The 21,980-nt window shown below is 44.0% G+C and overlaps 1 protein-coding gene across 1 annotated transcript in view; it reads right to left on the bottom strand.

The window, feature by feature from the left end:
- The window catches only part of LOC106591847 (pituitary adenylate cyclase-activating polypeptide type I receptor), a 104,511-nt gene extending 95,198 nt beyond the window's left edge, over nt 1–9,313 (bottom strand). The window contains exon 1 of the mRNA XM_045714366.2: nt 9,179–9,313. The gene's annotated coding sequence lies outside the window, so the exon portion shown is untranslated. The remainder of the gene's footprint in view (nt 1–9,178) is intronic.
- Nucleotides 9,314–21,980: the final 12,667 nt, after the last annotated feature.

The following is a 21,980-nucleotide window of genomic DNA, read 5'->3' as shown; positions in this document are numbered from 1 at the left end:
CAGTTTGTGGGCACCGTTTGTCACCGTTATAGTGCAATTCATGTTTTGTTTAGCGTAGTGGCTTTGCTGGCATGCATCCCACTTATTTTTTTATTATTTTGCCCCACCAAGATTTACATGCTAAAATCGCCACTGCTCTCTCCTAACACACACACATTGCTGCTACTGTTGATCTGTTTATCCTGCTGCTCAGCCACTTCACCCTTTATTGTATGCATACTGTATAACTCCATATAACTAAGTTATCTATCACCTGCATGTCACGTCCTGACCAGTAATAGGGGTTATTTGTTATTGTAGTTTGGTCAGGACGTGGCAGAGGGGTATTTGTTTTATGTGGTTCGGGGTGGTGGTTTGTTTAGTAGGGTATTTGATTTATGTATTCCGGGGGTTTTTGGGCACTGTTCTATGTTAGTGTATTTCTATGTTCTGTCTAGTCTTTTGTATTTCTATGTTTTGTTTATTGGGTGTTGGACTCTCAATAGGAGGCAGGTGTTTTCTAGTTGCCTCCGATTGAGAGTCCTATATATACGTATGTGTTTGTTGAGTGCTTTGTGGGAGATTATGCTGTGTATAGCCTTGTGCCTGACCAGCCTGTGATTAGTCGTTGTGTTTTCTTTGTGTACGTGTTTGTTTTGGTTCTCCTTCTTGTCCGTTTATTAATAAAGAAGATGAGTGCACATTTCCAAGCTGCATTTTGGTCTAAATCCGACGACAACCGTTACACAGCATCACTGATATGGTTATTGATATTGTTCTTGTACATACTGTATAGGACTGGGGTATAGGACTGGGGTATAGGACTGGGGTATAGGACTGGGGTATAGGAATACTGTATATTATTTTGTTCTCTCTACTGGCATCCACACTTTTTGTTCTTTTTTAAATATATTGACACTTTCTATTTTTCATATTGCTACCATGAAAATATGGAAGTTACCATTTCACTGTATCGTTTATACCTTCTGTATCCTGTGCATGTGACAAATAAACGTAGATTTTATTTGATATAGTGTGTGTTTACCAGAGACGGTAATGTGAAGAACAGCATGACCTGCACCAAAGTCAGATTAGGATCAAGGCCAAGAACTAGATAAACTGTATTTTAACCTGGAGTTGTTCCTTATTGTAAACTACGACTTTTACCACTTTTAGTCTTGTAATCTTTGGTTGTTTACTACACTGCTCACTCTGTTTAGCACATGGCCTCACATGTGAATCCTTAAAGAGATGGGTGGGGCTAAGGCTTAAGAGGGTGTGAACGGTGCTGAATGGGTGGAGACAAAGAGCTCTCCAGTAAGTGCACCACAAATATTCAAGGGCCATTTTCTCAAAAGTGAGGTTACAGGTTAATAAACTTTTCAAAGTAGAATTACTTTCCCATTGTTCCTCAACTGTAGTGTTTGATATACACATTTCTAGCTTTGAGTCTCTACTTTTATCAATTTTAAAAAAAAAAACACACAATTTCAAATGTTGCTACATAAAACCAAATCGAAGTGGTCAGTCACATATGGGACTGACCCTGTATATAGTCACCTTACCCCTGTACATATCTACCTCCAGTATCCCTGTCCCCTGTCCCCTATACATATCTACCTCCATCACTCCAGTATCCCCGTCTCCTTCCCCCTATACATATCTACCTCCATCACTCCAGTATCCCTGTCTCCTATACATATCTACCTCCATCACTCCAGTATCCCTGTCCCCTTCCCCTATACATATCTACCTCCATCACTCCAGTATCCCCGTCTCCTTCCCCCTATACATATCTACCTCCATCACTCCAGTATCCCTGTCCCCTTCCCCCTATACATATCTACCTCCATCACTCCAGTATCCCTGTCCCCTTCCCCTATACATATCTACCTCCATCACTCCAGTATCCCTGTCCCCTTCCCCCTATACATATCTACCTCCATCACTCCAGTATCCCTGTCTCCTTCCCCCTATACATATCTACCTCCATCACTCCAGTATCCCTGTCCCCTTCCCCCTATACATATCTACCTCCATCACTCCAGTATCCCTGTCCCCTATACATATCTACCTCCATCACTCCAGTATCCCTGTCCCCTTCCCCCTATACATATCTACCTCCATCACTCCAGTATCCCCGTCTCCTTCCCCCTATACATATCTACCTCCATCACTCCAGTATCCCTGTCCCCTTCCCCCTATACATATCTACCTCCATCACTCCAGTATCCCTGTCCCCTTCCCCCTATACATATCTACCTCCATCACTCCAGTATCCCCGTCTCCTTCCCCCTATACATATCTACCTCCATCACTCCAGTATCCCTGTCCCCTTCCCCCTATACATATCTACCTCCATCACTCCAGTATCCCTGTCCCCTATACATATCTACCTCCATCACTCCAGTATCCCCGTCTCCTTCCCCCTATACATATCTACCTCCATCACTCCAGTATCCCTGTCCCCTGTCCCCTATACATATCTACCTCCATCACTCCAGTATCCCTGTCTCCTTCCCCCCATACATATCTACCTCCATCACTCCAGTATCCCTGTCCCCTTCCCCTATACATATCTACCTCCATCACTCCAGTATCCCCGTCTCCTTCCCCCTATACATATCTACCTCCATCACTCCAGTATCCCTGTCCCCTGTCCCCTATACATATCTACCTCCATCACTCCAGTATCCCTGTCTCCTTCCCCCTATACATATCTACCTCCATCACTCCAGTATCCCTGTCCCCTTCCCCCTATACATATCTACCTCCATCACTCCAGTATCCCTGTCCCCTTCCCCCTATACATATCTACCTCCATCACTCCAGTATCCCTGTCCCCTTCCCCCTATACATATCTACCTCCATCACTCCAGTATCCCTGTCTCCTTCCCCCTATACATATCTACCTCCATCACTCCAGTATCCCTGTCCCCTATACATATCTACCTCCATCACTCCAGTATCCCTGTCCCCTTCCCCCTATACATATCTACCTCCATCACTCCAGTATCCCTGTCCCCTTCCCCCTATACATATCTACCTCCATCACTCCAGTATCCCCGTCTCCTTCCCCCTATACATATCTACCTCCATCACTCCAGTATCCCTGTCCCCTTCCCCCTATACATATCTACCTCCATCACTCCAGTATCCCCGTCTCCTTCCCCCTATACATATCTACCTCCATCACTCCAATATCCCTGTCCCCTTCCCCCTATACATATCTACCTCCATCACTCCAGTATCCCTGTCCCCTGTCCCCTATACATATCTACCTCCATCACTCCAGTATCCCTGTCCCCTTCCCCTATACATATCTACCTCCATCACTCCAGTATCCCCGTCTCCTTCCCCCTATACATATCTACCTCCATCACTCCAGTATCCCTGTCCCCTGTCCCCTATACATATCTACCTCCATCACTCCAGTATCCCTGTCTCCTTCCCCCTATACATATCTACCTCCATCACTCCAGTATCCCTGTCCCCTTCCCCCTATACATATCTACCTCCATCACTCCAGTATCCCCGTCTCCTTCCCCCTATACATATCTACCTCCATCACTCCAGTATCCCTGTCCCCTATACATATCTACCTCCATCACTCCAGTATCCCTGTCTCCTTCCCCCTATACATATCTACCTCCATCACTCCAGTATCCCTGTCCCCTTCCCCCTATACATATCTACCTCCATCACTCCAGTATCCCTGTCCCCTTCCCCCTATACATATCTACCTCCATCACTCCAGTATCCCTGTCTCCTTCCCCCTATACATATCTACCTCCATCACTCCAGTATCCCTGTCCCCTTCCCCCTATACATATCTACCTCCATCACTCCAGTATCCCTGTCCCCTTCCCCCTATACATATCTACCTCCATCACTCCAGTATCCCTGTCCCCTTCCCCCTATACATATCTACCTCCATCACTCCAGTATCCCTGTACATTGTTAATATGGTACTGACCTCCATCACTCCAGTATCCCTGTACATTGTTAATATGGTACTGACCTCCATCACTCCAGTATCCCTGTACATTGTTAATATGGTACTGACCTCCATCACTCCAGTATCCCTGTCCAGTGTTAATATGGTACTGACCTCCATCACTCCAGTATCCCTGTACATTGTTAATATGGTACTGACCTCCATCACTCCAGTATCCCTGTACATTGTTAATATGGTACTGACCTCCATCACTCCAGTATCCCTGTCCATTGTTAATATGGTACTGACCCTGTATATAGTCACCTTACCCCCTCGTGTTTTTCTTATTGCTTATTTTTACTTATTGTGTTTTTGTTCTACCTTATGCTATTTGTTGTATTACATTGATATTGATTAGTGCATTGTTGGGTTTAGAGCAAGAAAGGCATTTCACTCTACATTGTACATTAAAACTTCAAACGGGCTGTTTGAGAAGGTTTGAATCCTAAGCAACCTGCCCACATATAGTCTGAAGTATAATAGAACAAGATGGCTGCTGTAGTCGGATAAACCTTGGTAGAGCATGGGTGGAATAGGCCTTGTGGTGCTGATAAACCTTGGTAGAGCATGGGTGGAAGAGGCATTGTGGTGCTGATAAACCTTGGTAGAGCATGGGTGGAAGAGGCATTGTGGTGCTGATAAACCTTGGTAGAGCATGGGTGGAATAGGCCTTGTGGTGCTGATAAACCTTGGTAGAGCATGGGTGGAGTAGGCATTGTGGTGCTGATAAACCTTGGTAGAGCATGGGTGGAAGAGGCATTGTGGTGCTGATAAACCTTGGTAGAGCATGGGTGGAAGAGGCCTTGTTGTCCTCATGTGAATTTCCTTTTTTTCCAGCTTCAGACCAAGACTCACTTAAAACATACATTTTTTTGTTTTTAATTTCCAGGCTCTTTTGAGAGACCCCTAATAAATGAAAATAAGCACACATCGTGCATACTGGGAGGAAGGGGGGGGGGGGGGGGGGGTCAAAACCTCTACACGAAAGAGAATAGTCAAAATATCTCCACTGGTAGGTGAACCCAGGACCTTCACAATCTTAAGGTGGTGACTTGAACGCTGTTATAAATACATCAACACTCTATTTAATTGGATTTTATGATGTCAGCATGTGTTTATTCCAAAATGGTTGTTGTTGTTCATTCACGCAGTACTTGCTTGGTAAAAAAAAATGTTGTGTCTAAAAACAGTTGATGTGTTGTGAACTGTTCCATTTTATCACATAGCTAACCAAGTTAGCAAGCATGGCATTTTATTTTGACTGCGTACAGGCCGCGCAAGTAAGCAATGATCATTACTTTTTACTTGTGGATAGCGACTTCAAATGTACGCTGACTGTGTCCATTTTGCATCCATTTTGGATTATAATGACAACAGGGGGAAAACATGTAATTGAGAGAGGAGGGAACAGAATGAATTAATGCATAAGATAAGAATTTGTTCTGGAACTTCTAACAGTGACACGTCTGCCTGGAGTGTGCATTATAAATTAGCAGCGTGGCAGTTTTTCCCAAAGTTCCCAAAGTTTGGTCTTGACTATGAACTGAACTTACTTATGCTTTGTGGAAGAATGTGGGATATATTGTCAACATTGAGTTGTGGTGCATGATTTGATACAGCTACTGTTAGTAACATTGGCTTGTAGCTACTGGCTAACATTAGTTGGGGAAGCTAATTGGCTAATAGCAGCCAAGGACGCTCGCTAGATTATTTGTGCTTATTTGTTTGTGCTCTGATTATCAGACTTGTATGAAAAACCTTCCTTGGCAAAGTATAGCTTTGAATTTTGAATTTTTGAATTTAAAATTGAGAGAAAATTTATTGAAAATTGAGAGACAGATTTAATTGAAAATTAAGAGAGGGGGAAAGATTGAATTGAAAATTCAACCCGTTTCAGGAAACTAGGAGTATGTCGCGAGTCACTATTTCACAGGAGAGCCATTTGAACATATATCATTTTTTTCAAAATGCGTTTTTTGTCAGAAATGCCTTCTCAAACATGTGAACTTTCGTGTGCCTTAATAACAAACTTGTAGGCCAACTGTAAATACGAATACAACTGTTCAATTATGAGCCTAGTTGGTTTAGCCACAGAAAAAGGACAGCAACTTTCCCGCTAGCCATGATTGGCTGAGATGATGAGTGGGCTGGACATGCCGAGAGATGAGTTGGGATTGGTCTGCCATGTAGCACACTTCTGTCTATTTGAGCTGGTCAGTATCTCTAGGTAATCCTGTCTAACACAGCTTTTTTAATGTATTGTGTATTAAAACTGCATAAGTGTTGCTCTCCACTTTCTGGAGGACTGAGTTTTGAAATCAGTGGAATTCGAGTATGATAGCTAAGGAGATTGAGAAAACACCTGTCTCCGGATTACATCTTCAAACTAAGGGAAAGCGTGGCATCTGTGACAGGGAGAAACGTCCATCCATAGCCTAGCTAGCTATGTTTCCAGATATTACACATTTCTAAATTTGACAAAGTTGTTTTCATTTCAAGTTAAAATGTACTGTTAGCTAGCTAGCTAACATTGAACCTGGTTGGTTAGCTACCTGTAGAGCTAGCTAGCTATATTTCCAGATATTACACATTTCTAATTTTGACAGAAAGAGCCCTTTGCTTGGCTAGCTATAGCCTAAGGTTAGCTAGCTAACATTTAACCAGGTTGGTTAGCTACCTGCAAAATCATGCAGGGTAGTAACGTCATGAGTTGTGATTATGGTTCATTGTTTACCTAGCTAACGTTAGCTGGATGGCTTGCTAGCTAACATTACGTGTATGACATTATTCGTATCTCAGAGCCATTTGCTTAGCTAATGTGTAGCTAGTTAATATTGAACCTGGTTGGTTAGTTACCTGCAGAGCTAGCTAGCTAGCTACACGTCTTAACAAAATACTCCAATATGCAAGTAACCGTTTCGGGGGCGTTCGTAAATTCAGTCTGGCCATCTACTCCGATTTCAGAGCCCTCTCGTCTGACTACCAGAGTGCAGAATAACTGATGAATTTACGAACGCTCAACACCCGTTGAATATGGCCGATGTCAGTAAACATCAGCAAAATATTGCTAATTAAATTGTTGCCAGGAGCACAGTTACAGTCACCAACACTCTGGATAACATGAAAACAGCCTAACCAGCTCTGCTAGGGAGAGTAAAAAGGTCTGAGTGGGGTGTTCTCTCATTATGTGTCTGGAAGTAGCTAGCAAGCTAGCCAATGTTAGCTCTGGTGTTTGACTGCTGTTTTGAGGTTAGAATGTTCAGATCAATCTCAGTAAGACTAAAATAATGGTGTTCCAAATAAGGCCCAGTTCCCAGGACCAGAAATACAAATTCCATCTAGATACTGTTGCCCTAGAGCACACAAAAAACTATACATACCTTGGCCTAAACATCAGCACCACAGGTAACTTCCACAAAGCTGTGAACGATCTGAGAGACAAGGCAAGAAGGGCCTTCTATGCCATCAAAAGGAACATCAAATTTGACATACCAATTCGGATCTGGATAATTGAATCAGTTATAGAACCCATTGCCTTTTAAATTGAGACTCTGCATGCAGAATTCTGCAAAAAATATCCTCTGTGTACAACGTAAAACACCAAATAATGCATGCAGAGGAGAATTAGGACGATACCCGCTAATTATCAAAATCCAGTTAAAAGCCAATAAATTCTACAACCAACTAAAAGGAAGCGATTCCCAAACCTTCCATAACAAAGCCATCACCTACAGAGAGATGAACCTGGAGAAGAGTCCCCTAAGCAAGCTGGTCCTGGGGCTCTGTTCACAAACAGACCCCACAGAGCCCCAGGACAGCAACACAATTAAACCCAACCAAATCATGAGAAAACAAAAAGATAATTACTTGACACATTGGAAAGCATTAACAAAAAAATGGAGCAAACTAGAATGCTATTTGTCCCTAAACAGAGAGTACACAGTGGCAGAATACCTGACCACTGTGACTGACCCAAACTTAAGGAAAGCTTCGACTATGTACAGACTCAGTGAGCGTAGCCTTGCTATTGAGAAAGGCCTACGAAGGCAGACCTGGCTCTCAAGAGAAGACAGGCTATGTGCAATACTGCCCACAAAATGAGGTGGAAACTGAGCTGCACTTCCTAACCTCCTGCCGAATGTATGACCATATTAGAGACACATATTTCCCTCAGATTACACAGACCCACAAAGAATTCGAAAACAAACCCAATTCTGATAAACTCCCATATCTATTGGGTGAAATACCACAGTGTTCCATCACAGCAGCAAGATACGTGACCTGTTGCCCCAAGAAAAGGGCAACCAGTGAAGAACAAACACCATTGTAAATACAACCCATATTTATGTTTATTTATTTTTCCTTTTGTACTTTAACTATTTGCACATATGACATTTATAATGTCTTTATTCTTTTTTACATTTTGTGAGTGTAATGTTTTACTGTTCATTTTTGTTTATTACACTTGTGTTTATTATCTACTTCACTTGCTTTGGCAACGTTAACATATGTTTCCCATGACAATAAAGCTCTTAAATGAAATTGAATTGTGAGAGAGATTGAAATTGAACTGAAGAGAGCATATTCCCGAAGCTACACTATTAGGTAAATAGGCTATAATAACCAATCAGTTTAACCAATCAGGTAATAGTAACTATGTAGTATATAAGCATCCTATAGGCTACTATCCAACGCACTACACTACCTCCCATGTATCACCCTATGGACGTTGCGCGCACACAGCCATGCCTAAACTATATAGATAGCATGTGTAGGTAAGAGACAACTTATGCTTGATCCGAAATGTGGTCGAAGGATGGATGGTTTGACTCAAAGCGGAGCCTCCAGAGGAAAGCAGAGGCCACATTGAGCTCCGGACCATGCGCCTCTCAAATGTTGTATCAATGTGGAGGGCTCCGTATAGCTCCGCATTGACATGATTCGTTAGTTGACCGTAGGTGAGGGCGGGAGGTCCTGTATAAACGCAAACTCACTTCCTTGACATCTTCCTTCACAACACTAATGTGCTGCTCGACAAAAAGAGCAGGTATTTCATGCCCAGACTTCTGCAGAGGCCGTACCACTAAATGCTGGATGGCCAATGCAGAAATCGGATTGACCATGTAGCCCCTTCCAGCCGTGATCACGCAGAGTAAACATCCCAGCGCAGAATAAAACTATAAAAAACCCTCTCTCTCTTACCATGAAGCCATCGGTGTCCGGTCGGAGGGGTTTTATCCGGTATGTTCCCAGTAAATCTTCCGTTTCAGTCGGTAATATCAAGCACGCAGCGCAGCGAGATGACAGATATTTAATCACTGCAGCCGCAGCACGCGCTCAACGTGCACCCTGCTGCGCACGAGGGGAGACGGTACCAGATATTCCAGCTCGACCTGAGACGTCTTTACCTTCACAGACAGGAGACGTCTTTACCTTCACAGACAGGAGACGCTCCCCGACGGAGCCGGCGTCTTTACCTTCACAGACAGGAGACCTGAGACGTCTTTACCTTCACAGACAGGAGACCTGAGACGTTTTTACCTTCACAGACAGGAGACCTGAGACGTCTTTACCTTCACAGACAGGAGACCTGAGACGTCTTTACCTTCACAGACAGGAGACGTCTTTACCTTCACAGACAGGAGACAGACAGACATGAGACAGAGGGACAGACAGGAGACAGACAGACATGAGACAGAGAGGCAGACAGGAGACAGACAGACATGAGACAGAGGGACAGACAGGAGACAGACAGACATGGGACAGAGAGGAGACAGCGGGACAGACAGACATGAGACAGCGGGACAGACAGGAGACAGCGGGACAGACAGGAGACAGCGGGACAGACAGGAGACAGACAGACATGGGACAGAGAGGAGACAGCGGGACAGACAGACATGAGACAGCGGGACAGAGAGGAGACAGCAGGACAGATCCTACTCAGATCTTTACGGTAGCCTAACTGTAGGCTAACTGTAGGCTAACTGTAGCCTAACTGTAGGCTAACTGTAGGCTAACTGTAGCCTAACTGTAGGCTAACTGTAGGCTAACTGTAGCCTAACTGTAGGCTAACTGTAGGCTAACTGTAGCCTAACTGTAGGCTAACTGTAGGCTAACTGTAGCCTAACTGTAGGCTAACTGTAGGCTAACTGTAGGCTAACTGTAGCCTAACTGTAGCCTAACTGTAGCCTAACTGTAGGCTAACTGTAGGCTAACTGTAGCCTAACTGTAGGCTAACTGTAGGCTAACTGTAGGCTAACTGTAGCCTAACTGTAGGCTAACTGTAGCCTAACTGTAGGCTACGGTAGGCTAACTGTAGCCTAACTGTAGCCTAACTGTAGCCTAACTGTAGGCTAACTGTAGCCTAACTGTAGGCTAACTGTAGGCTAACTGTAGGCTAACTGTAGGCTAACTGTAGCCTAACTGTAGCCTAACTGTAGCCTAACTGTAGGCTAACTGTAAGCTAACTGTAGCCTAACTGTAGGCTAACGGTAGCCTAACTGTAGGCTAACTGTAAGCTAACTGTAGGCTAACTGTAGGCTAACTGTAGCCTAACTGTAGGCTAACTGTAGGCTAACTGTAGGAGGCTAACTGTAGGCTAACTGTAGGCTACGGTAGCAAACCCTGTTTGTTGCTGCATAAATGTAAATACGGTATTTTAGGGAAGCGGGGTTGAGGAGACTGAGAAGACAAAACTCTGACTAGTCCGTTGGGTTGATGTGAATCCGCATATTATGAGTCTTACCGGCAATAAACTCGTATCCCCAGTGGACTGGTTCGTACCTAAAACATTCTCCATCCAGTCTGCTGCAAAGAACTTGATTTCCTCCTTAACTAGATTTCACGGAGGGGAAAAAACAGGGGAAAATATGCGTACTTTCTTTATGAAACATCATTTTTCATCACCATGCTAAAGTGGCTAACGCCTAGGAATGCTAGTCCCGAATGTTATTTTATATTATATTATTTTAGCAACAACAAAAAATTTTACTTTTCAAATTCTACAGAAGTTCAATTATACACTCAAAATGCATATTTAGCAAAGAACATAACCAAGCACAGAGGTTTACGAAAAATAAATATACAGGACCAGTCAAAGGTTTGGACACTGACTCATTCAAGGGGTTTTCTTTATTTTTACTATTTTCTACATTGTAGAATAATAGTGAAGACATCAAAACTATGAAATAACACATATGGAATCATGTAGTAACCCAAAAAAGTGTTAAATAAATTAAAATATATTTTATACTTGAGATTCTTCAAAGTAGCCACCCTTTTCCTTGATGATATCTTTGCACACTCATGACATTCTCTCAACCAGCTTGGGAGGTAGTCACGTGGAATGCATTTCAAATAACAAGTGTGCCTTGTTAAAAGTTAGTTTGTGGAATTTCTTTCCTTCTTAATGCGTCTGTGCCAAGGATATTGAAACTCTTGACCCGCTCCACTTCAGTCCAGTCGATGTTCATGGGGGCCTGTTCGGCCCTCCTTGTCCTATAGTCCAGGATCAGCTCCTTTGTCTTGCTCACATTGAGACAGAGGTTGTTGTCCTGGCACCACACTGCCAGGTCTCTGACCTCCTCCCTATAGGCTCTCATCGTTATCGGTGATCAGGCCTACTACCACTCTTGTGTCGTCAGCAAACTTAATGATGGTGTTGGAGTCATGTTTGGCGACGCAGTCGTGGGTGAACAGGGAGTACAGGAGGGGACTGAGCACGCACCCCTGAGGGGCTCCAGTGTTGAGGATCAGCGTGGCAGATGTGTTGCTACCTACCCTCACCACCTGGGGGCGGCCCGTCAGGAAGTCCAGGATCCAGTTGCAGAGGGAGGTGTTTAGTCCCAGGGTCCTTAGCTTAGTGATGAGCTTTGAGGGTACTATGGTGTTGAACGCTGAGCTGTAGTCAATGAATAGCATTCTCACGTAGGTGTTCCTTTTGTCCAGGTGGGAAAGGGCAGTGTGGAGTGCAATAGAGATTGCGTCATCTGTGGATCTGTTGGGTCGGTATGCAAATTGGAGTGGGTCTAGGGTTTCTGGCGTGATGGTGTTGATGTGAGCCATGACCAGCCTCTGAAAGCACTTCATGGCTACAGACCTGAGTGCTACGGGTCTGTAGTCATTCAGGCAGGTTACCTTCGCTTCCTTGGGCACAGGGACTATGGTGGTCTGATTGAAACATGTAGGTATTACAGACTCAGTCAGGGAGAGGTTGAAAATGTCAGTGAAGACACTTGGCAGTCGTTCCGCGCATGCTTTGAGTACACGTCCTGGTAATCCATCAGATGACTCCTGACCTGGCCTCCACAATCACCGACCTCAACCCAATTGAGATGGTTTGGGATGAGTTGGACCGCAGAGTGAAGGAAAAGCAGCAAAAAAAGTACTCATTATATGTGGGAACTCCTTCAAGACTGTTGGAAAAGCATTCCAGGTGAAGCTGGTTGAGAGAAGGCCAAGACTTTCCAAAGCTGTCATCAAGTTAAAGGGTGGCTAATTTGAAGAATCTCAAATATATTTTGATTTGTATAACACTTTTTTGGTTAAGACATTGTTAAGACGTGTTATTTCATAGTTTTGATGTCTTCACTATTATTCTACAATGTAGGAAATGAGTAGCTGTCCAAACTTTTGACTGGTAGTACAGTAGCTACAGCTGAACAACTACAGTGGCTTTGGAAAGTATTCAGACAACCTTTTCCACATTTTGTTACGTTACAGGCTTATTCTTAAAAGGATTAATAAAAAAAATGTCCTCAGTAATCTACGTACAATACCCCACAATGACAAAGCAAAAACAGGATTTTAGAAATGTTTGCAAATGTATTAAAAATAATACCTTATTTACATAAGTATTCAGAGACCCTTTGCTATGAGACTCGAAACTCAGGGTGTTTCCATTTGGTATTTTAGTAGGATCCTGTTGCGAAAGCAGCAGCCCCTCTTCCTGGGGTTCCACAGAAAACACGAAACGTAATACAGAATGACATAATACAGAAAATCAATAGACAAGAACAGCTCAAGGACAGAACTACATACATGTTTAAAAAGGCACACGTAGCCTACATATCAATCCATACACACAAACTATCCAGGTCAAATAGGGGAGAGGCGTTGTGCCGTGAGGTGTTGCTTTATCTGTTTTTTTGAAACCAGGTTTGCTGTTTATTTGAGCAATATTGTCCTGGGTGTCGTAAGGATTGGACCAAGGCGCAGCGGGTAAAGTGCTCATCTTCTTAATTTACTTAAAGAAAACACTTAAACAAAATAAACAAAAGACGATAACAGTTCCATAAGGCTCCCAGGCTATACAGAAAATATCCAGCCACAAAACACAAGGGAAACAAACCCCACTAAATATGGCCTCCAATTAGAGACAACGACAACCAGCTGCCTCTAATTGGAGGTCATTGCCAAAACCCCAACATAGAAATAGAAAACTAGATTTAAACACAGAAATAGAAAACATAGAACCGAAACCAAAAACACCAAAACACACAAAACAAACACCCCCCTGCCATGCCCTGACCAAACTACAATGACAAATAACCCCTTTTACTGGTCAGGATGTGACAAATATGAGATGGAAGGAATAACGGCTCTATATAATACTGTACGTTTTCTTGAATTTGCTCTGCATTTGGGGGCTGTGAAAAGACCCCTGGTGGCATGTCTGGTGACAGTGTGTGAGTCAGAGCTGTGTGTAAGTTGATTATGCAAACATTTTGGTATTTTCAACATATTAATGTTTCTTATAAAAAGAAGAAGTGATGCAGTCAGTCTCTCCTCAACTCTTAGCCAAGAGAGACTGGCATGCCTAGTATTTATATCAGCCCTCTGATTACAATGAAGAGCAAGACATGCTGCTCTGTTCTGGGCCAGCTGCAGGTTAACTAGGTCTTTCCTTGCAGCACTGTACTACACGACTGGACAATAATCAAGATTAGACAAAACTAGAGCCTGCAGAACTTGCTTTTTGGAGTGTGGTGTCAAAAAAGCAGAGCATCTCTTTATTATGGCCAGACCTCTCCCCATCTTTGCAACCATTGAATCAATATGTTTTGTCCATGACAGTTTACAATCTAAGGTAACGCCAAGTAATTTGGTCTCCTCAACTTGTTCAACAGCCACACTATTCATTACCAGATTCAGCTGAGGTCTAGCACTTAACCTCACTAGGGTAGGGGGCACTATTTTCACCTCCGGATGAAAAGCGTGCCCAAAGTAAACTGCCTGTTACTCAGGCCCAGAAGCTAGGATATGCATATAATTGGTAGATTTGGATAGAAAACACTCTAAAGTTTCCAAAACCATTAAAATAAGGTCTGTGAGTATAACAGAACTGATATGGCAGGCGAAAACCTGAGAAAAATCCATCCAGGAAGTGGGATATTGTAAATGTTTGTAGTTCTCTATTGAATGCCTATACAGTATGCAATGATTTAGGACTCAGATTGCACTTCCTATGGCTTCCACTAGATGTCAACAGTCTTTAGAAATTGTTTCAGGCTTGTATTCTGAAAAATGAGGACCCTGGGATGAGTGGACCCTGGGAAGTCCCAGAGCTGTTTTCTGCACGCCTTTCTTGTTTTTCTTTTATATTGACGAAGCTATTGTCCGGTTAAAATATTATTGATTATTATGACTAAAAACAACCTGAGGATTGATTATAAACATCGTTTGCCTGATTTGCCGATCTGCGGCCAACAAGGCAGAGTTCATCTCAGCCTATGCTACCCTCCAGTCCCTCGACTTCTTGGCGCTGACGGAAACATGGATTACCACAGATAACACTGCTACTCCTACTGCTCTCTCCTCGTCTGCCCACGTGTTCTCGCACACCCCGAGAGCTTCTGGTCAGCGGGGTGGTGGCACTGGGATCCTCATCTCTCCCAAGTGGACATTCTCTCTTTCTCCCCTGACCCATCTGTCTATCGCCTCCTTTGAATTCCATGCTGTCACAGTTACCAGCCCTTTCAAGCTTAACATCCTTATCATTTATCGCCCTCCAGGTTCCCTTGGAGAGTTCATCAATGAGCTTGACGCCTTGATAAGTTCCTTTCCTGAGGATGGCTCACCTCTCACAGTTCTGGGTGACTTTAACCTCCCCACGTCTACCTTTGACTCATTCCTCTCTGCCTCCTTCTTTCCACTCCTCTCCTCTTTTGACCTCACCCTCTCACCTTCCCCCCTACTCACAAGGCAGGCAATACGCTTGACCTCATCTTTACTAGATGCTGTTCTTCCACTAATCTCATTGCAACTCCCCTCCAAGTCTCCGACCACTACCTTGTATCCTTTTCCCTCTCGCTCTCATCCAACACTTCTCACTCTGCCCCTACTCGGATGGTATTGCGCCGTCCCAACCTTCGCTCTCTCTCTCCCGCTACTCTCTCCTCTTCCATCCTATCATCTCTTCCCTCTGCTCAAACCTTCTCCAACCTATCTCCTGATTCTGCCTCCTCAACCCTCCTCTCCTCCCTTTCTGCATCCTTTGACTCTCTATGTCCCCTATCCTCCAGGCCGGCTCGGTCCTCCCCTCCTGCTCCGTGGCTCGACGACTCATTGCGAGCTCACAGAACAGGGCTCCGGGCAGCCGAGCGGAAATGGAGGAAAACTCGCCTCCCTGCGGACCTGGCATCCTTTCACTCCCTCCTCTCTACATTTTCCTCTTCTGTCTCTGCTGCTAAAGCCACTTTCTACCACTCTAAATTCCAAGCATCTGCCTCTAACCCTAGGAAGCTCTTTGCCACCTTCTCCTCCCTCCTGAATCCTCCTCCCCCTCCCCCCCCCCCTCCTCCTCCCTCTCTGCGGATGACTTCGTCAACCATTTTGAAAAGAAGGTCGACGACATCCGATCCTCGTTTGTTAAGTCAAACGACACCGCTGGTCCTGCTCACACTACCCTACCCTGTGCTTTGACCTCTTTCTCCCCTCTCTCCCCAGATGAAATCTCGCGTCTTGTGACGGCCGGCCGCCCAACAACCCGCCCGCTTGACCCTATCCCCTCCTCTCTTCTCCAGACCATTTCCGGAGACCTTCTCCCTTACCTCACCTCGCTCATCAACTCATCCTTGACCGCTGGCTACGTCCCTTCCGTCTTCAAGAGAGCGAGAGTTGCACCCCTTCTGAAAAAACCTACACTCGATCCCTCCGATGTCAACAACTACAGACCAGTATCCCTTCTTTCTTTTCTCTCCAAAACTCTTGAATGTGCCGTCCTTGGCCAGCTCTCCTGCTATCTCTTTCAGAATGACCTTCTTGATCCAAATCAGTCAGGTTTCAAGACTGGTCATTCAACTGAGACTGCTCTTCTCTGCATCACGGAGGCTCTCCGCACTGCTAAAGCTAACTCTCTCTCCTCTGCTCTCATCCTTCTAGACCTATCTGCTGCCTTTGATACTGTGAACCATCAGATCCTCCTCTCCACCCTCTCCGAGTTGGGCATCTCCGGCGCGGCCCACGCTTGGATTGCGTCCTACCTGACAGGTCGCTCCTACCAGGTGGCGTGGCGAGAATCTGTCTCCGCACCACGTGCTCTCACCACTGGTGTCCCCCAGGGCTCTGTTCTAGGCCCTCTCCTATTCTCGCTATACACCAAGTCACTTGGCTCTGTCATATCCTCACATGGTCTCTCCTATCATTCCTATGCAGACGACACACAATTAATCTTCTCCTTTCCCCCTTCTGATAACCAGGTGGCGAATCGCATCTCTGCATGTCTGGCAGACATATCAGTGTGGATGACGGATAGCCACCTCAAGCTGAACCTCAGCAAGACGCAGCTGCTCTTCCTCCCGGGGAAGGACTGCCCGTTCCATGATCTCGCCATCACGGTTGACAAATCCATTGTGTCCTCCTCCCAGAGTGCTAAGAACCTTGGCGTGACCCTGGACAAGAACCTGTCGTTCTCCACTAACATCAAGGCGGTGACCCGATCCTGTATGTTCATGCTCTACAACATTCGCAGAGTACGACCCTGCCTCACACAGGAAGCGGCGCAGGTCCTAATCCAGGCACTTGTCATCTCCCGTCTGGATTACTGCAACTCGCTGTTGGCTGGGCTCCCTGCCTGTGCCATTTAACCCCTACGACTCATCCAGAACGCCGTAGCCTGTCTGGTGTTCAACCTTCCCAAGTTCTCTCACGTCACCCCACTCCTCCGCTCTCTCCACTGGCTTCCAGTTGAAGCTCGCATCCGCTACAAGACCATGGTGCCTGCCTACGGAGCTGTGAGGGGAACGGCACCTCCGTACCTTCAGGCTCTGATCAGGCCCTACACCCAAACAAGGGCACTGCGTTCATCCACCTCTGGCCTGCTCGCCTCCCTACCTCTGAGGAAGCACAGTTCCCGCTCAGCCCAGTCAAAACTGTTCGCTGCTCTGGCACCCCAATGGTCGGAACAAGCTCCCTCACGACGCCAGGACAGCGGAGTCAATCACCACCTTCCGGAGACACCTGAAACCCCACCTCTTCAAGGAATACCTGAGGATAGGATAAAGTAATCCTTCTAACCCCCCCCCCCCCCCTTAAAAGATTTAGATGCACTATTGTAAAGTGGTTGTTCCACTGGATATCATAAGGTGAATGCACCAATTTGTAAGTCGCTCTGGATAAGAGCGTCTGCTAAATGACGTAAATGTAAATGTAAATGCAGTAGAGGTGCTGGCATAGAGCAGGAGAAGAGAGGTGCTGGCATAGAGCAGGAGAGGTGCTGGCATAGAGCAGTAGAGGTGCTGGCATAGAGCAGGAGAGGAGAGGTGCTGACATAGAGCAGGAGAGGAGAGGTGCTGGCATAGAGCAGGAGAGGTGCTGGCATAGAGCAGGAGAGGTGCTGGCATAGAGCAGGAGAGGTGCTGGCATATAGCAGGAGAGGAGAGGTGCTGTAAATGACTTAAATGTTTGACATGTTTCTACGAACATTACTGATACTTTTGGGATTTTTCGTCTGCCTGTTGTGACCGCATTTGAGCCAATGGATTACTGAACAAAACGCGCCGACAAAACGGAGGTTTTTGGATATAAAGAGGGACTTTATCGAACATTTATTGTGTAACTGGGCATCTTGTGAGTGCAACCATATGAAGTTCATCAAAGGTAAGTGATTAATTTTATCGCTATTTCTGACTTTTGGTTTGTAATGTTTTGTGTGCTGGGCACTGTTCTCAGATAATCGTATGGTATGCTTTCACCGTAAAGCCTTTTTGAAATCTGACACAACAATTGGATTAACAAGAAGTTAATCTTTAAGCCAATGTATACACTTGTATGTTTTATGAATATTTATTATGAGTATTTCTGTTTTTGAATTTGGCGCTTTGCAATTTCACTGGATGTTGGCCAGGTGGGACGATAGCGTCCCATATACCCTAGTGAGGTTTAAGGAATGATTTGTACCAAATACAATGCTCTTAGTTTTAGAGATGTTCAGGACCAGTTTATTATTGGCCACCCATTCCAAAACAGACTGCAACTCTATAAGGGTTTCAGGGACTTCATTAGCTGTGGTTGCTGATGCGTGTATGGAATCATCAGCATACATGGACACACATGCTTTGTTTAATGCCAGTGGCAGGTCATTGGTAAAAATAAAAAAATAGAAAAGAGTAGAGGGCCTAGAGAGCTGCCCTGCGGTACACCACACCTTACATGTTTGACATTAGAGAAGCTTCCATTAAAGAAAACCCTTTGAGTTCTATTAGATATATAGCTCTGAATCCACGATATGGCAGAGGTTGAAAAGCCATAATGCATATGTTTTTTTCAACAACAGGTTATTGTCAATAATACAAAAGGTTGCACTGAAATCTAACAGTACAGCTCCCACAATCTACTTATTATCAATTTATTTCAACCAATCATCAGTTCTATTAGATAGATAGCTCTGAATCCACGATATGGCAGAGGTTGAAAAGCCCTTACACTTAACCTGTTTGGGATAGGGGGCAGTATTTTCACGTCCGGATAAAAAACGTACCCGATTTAATCTGGTTACCACTCTAACCCAGTAACTAGAATATGCATATACTTATTACATATGGATAGAAAACACCCTAAAGTTTCTAAAACTGTTTGAATGGTGTCTGTGAGTATAACAGAACTCATTTGGCAGGCAAAACCCTGAGAAGGTTTCATGCAGGAAGTGGCCTGTCTGACAAGGTGTTGTTGTTCTTGCTTCTGTTTATTGAAGAGTCAGGATCTTAGCTGTAACGTGACACTTCCTACGGCTCCAATAGGCTGTCAGAGCCCGGGAAAAACCTGAACGATGACGAGGCAGCCTCAGGCTGAAACACATTATCGCCTTTTCCAAGTGGCCCATCAGAGGACAATGGAATTAGGCGCGTGCCCGATTCGACCCAGTGATATATTTTCCTTCGGCTGTTTATCTAATTGCAGATTCCCGGTCGGAATATTATCGCTTTTTTACGAGAAAAATGGCATAAAAATTGATTTTAAACAGCGGTTGACATGCTTCGAAGTACGGTAATGAAATATTTAGAAATCTTTTGTCACGAAATGCGCCGTGCGCGCGACCGTTATTTACCATTGGGATAGTGTCTGGGACGCATGAACAAAACGTCGCTGTTGGAACATAACTATGGATTATTTTGGACCAAACCTACATTTGTTATTGAAGTAGAAGTCCTGGGAGTGCATTCTGACGAAGAACAGGAAAGGTAAGACCATTTTTCTTATAGTAAATCTGATATTGGTGAGTGCTAAACCTGCTGGGTGTCTAAATAGCTAGCCCTGTGATGCCGGGCTATGTACTTAGAATATTGCAAAATGTGCTTTCACTGAAAAGCTATTTTAAAATCGGACATATCGAGTGCATAGAGGAGTAATGTATCTATAATTCTTAAAATAATTGTTATGCTTTTTGTGAACGTTTATCGTGAGTAATTTAGTAAATTGTTAGTAAATTCGCCGGAAGTTTGCGGGGGGTATGCTAGTTCTGAACGTCACATGCTAATGTAAAAAGCTGGTTTTTGATATAAATATGAACTTGATTGAACAAAACATGCATGTATTGTATAACATAATGTCCTAGGTGTGTCATCTGATGAAGATCATCAAAGGTTAGTGCTGCTTTTAGCTGTGGTTTGGGTTTTGGTGACATTATATGCTAGCTTGAAAAATGGGTGTCTGATTATTTCTGGCTTGGTACTCTGCTGACATAATCTAATGTTTTGCTTTCGTTGTAAAGCCTTTTTGAAATCGGACAGTGTGGTTAGATTAACGAGAGTCTTGTCTTTAAATAGCTGTAAAATAGTCATATGTTTGAGAAATTGAAGTAATAGGATTTTTAAGGTATTTGAAAATCGCGCCACAGGCTTCAACTGGCTGTTACGTAGGTGGGACGAATTCGTCCTGCCTAGCCCATAGAGGTTAAGTTTTTTCAACAACAGGTTATGGTCAATAATATCAAAGGCTGCACTGAAATCTAACAGTACAGCTCCCACAATCTGCTTATTATCAATTACTTTCAACCAATAATCAGTCATTTGTGTCAGTGCAGTACAGTCGTTGAGTGCCCTTCTCTATAAGCATGCTGGAAGTCTGTTGTTCATTTGTTCACAGAGAAGTAGCATTGTGTTTGGTCAAACATCATTTTTCCCAACCGTTTGCTAAGAGCTGGCAGCAAGCTGATAGGTCTGCTGTTAGAGCCAGTAAAGGCTGCTTTACCACTCTTGGGTAGTGGACTTACTTTGGCTTCCCTCCAGGCCTGAGGACAAAGACTTTCCTCTAGGATCAGATTAAAGATATGACGGATAGGAGTGGCTATAGAGTCAGCTACCATCCTCAGTAGCTTTCCATCTAAGTTGTCAATGCCAGGAGGTTTGTCATTATTGATCGATAACACTCTTTCCCACCTCTTCCACACTACCCACCTCTCACAAACACTTCAAACTTGCACTGCTTTTCTTTCATTATTAGTTTTTTTATGCATGAGTATCACTTGCTCACTGTTGTGTGGCATTTCCTGCCTAAGTTTGCCAACTTTGCCAATGAAAGTAATCATTAAAATAATTGACAACATGCAAATGATTTTGTGATGAATAAGCCATCTGATTGGATGAAGATGGAGTTGAATTTGTCTTTCTGCCCATAATTTCATTTAAATTACTCCAATGGTTTTTTCCATCATTCTGTCATACAGACTTGCCATAATATCAGTTTCTTCGTCTATTTTTGTTGAGTTTAGTCACATAATTTCTCAATATGCAGCAAATCAGCCAGTCAGATGTGCAGCCAGACTTATTAGCCACTTCCTTTTGTCCCATCTCTTTCAGCCATACAGTTTATCAGTTCCTCGTCAATCCATGGAGCCTTAACAGTTCTAACAGTCAGTTTCTTAACAGGTGCATGTTTATCAATAATTGGAAGAAGCAATTTCGTAAATGTCATCAAGTGCAGCATCTGGATGCTCCTCATTAATCACATCAGACCAACAAATATTTTTAACATCATCCACATAAGAGTCACAGCAAAATCTTTCGTAGGATCTCTTGTACACTATTTTACTCCCAGCTGTTGGAACTTTGTCTTTCCTGGTTATAGCCACTATATTGTGATCACTGCATCCAATGGGTACGGATACAGCTTTAGAACAAAGTTCTACAGTATTAGTAAAAATGTGATCTAGTACATGTGGATGATGTTGTTCCTGTAGTGTTTGTAAACACCCTGGTAGGTTGATTAATAACCTGAACCAGATTACAGGCACTAGTTACAGTGAGAAGCTTCCTCTTGAGTGGACAGCTTGATGAAAACCAGTCAATATTCAGGTCCCCAAGAAAGTAGACCTCTCTGTTTACATCACATACACACTATCAAGCATTTCACACATATTATTTAGATACTGACTGTTAGCACTTGGTGGCCTATAGCAACACCCCTAAATAGAAAGGGCTTTAGATGTGCCAGGTGAACCTGCAACCACAACACTTCAACAACACTGGACATAGGATCTTCTCTAAGCATTACAGGGATATGGCTCTGA

This window comes from Salmo salar, chromosome 03 (assembly GCF_965601325.2).
Source record: "Salmo salar chromosome 03, fSalSal1, whole genome shotgun sequence".
NCBI lineage: Eukaryota > Metazoa > Chordata > Actinopteri > Salmoniformes > Salmonidae > Salmo > Salmo salar.
Note: the sequence above shows the minus strand (reverse complement) of the source record. Positions and strands in the feature narration are given on the sequence as shown.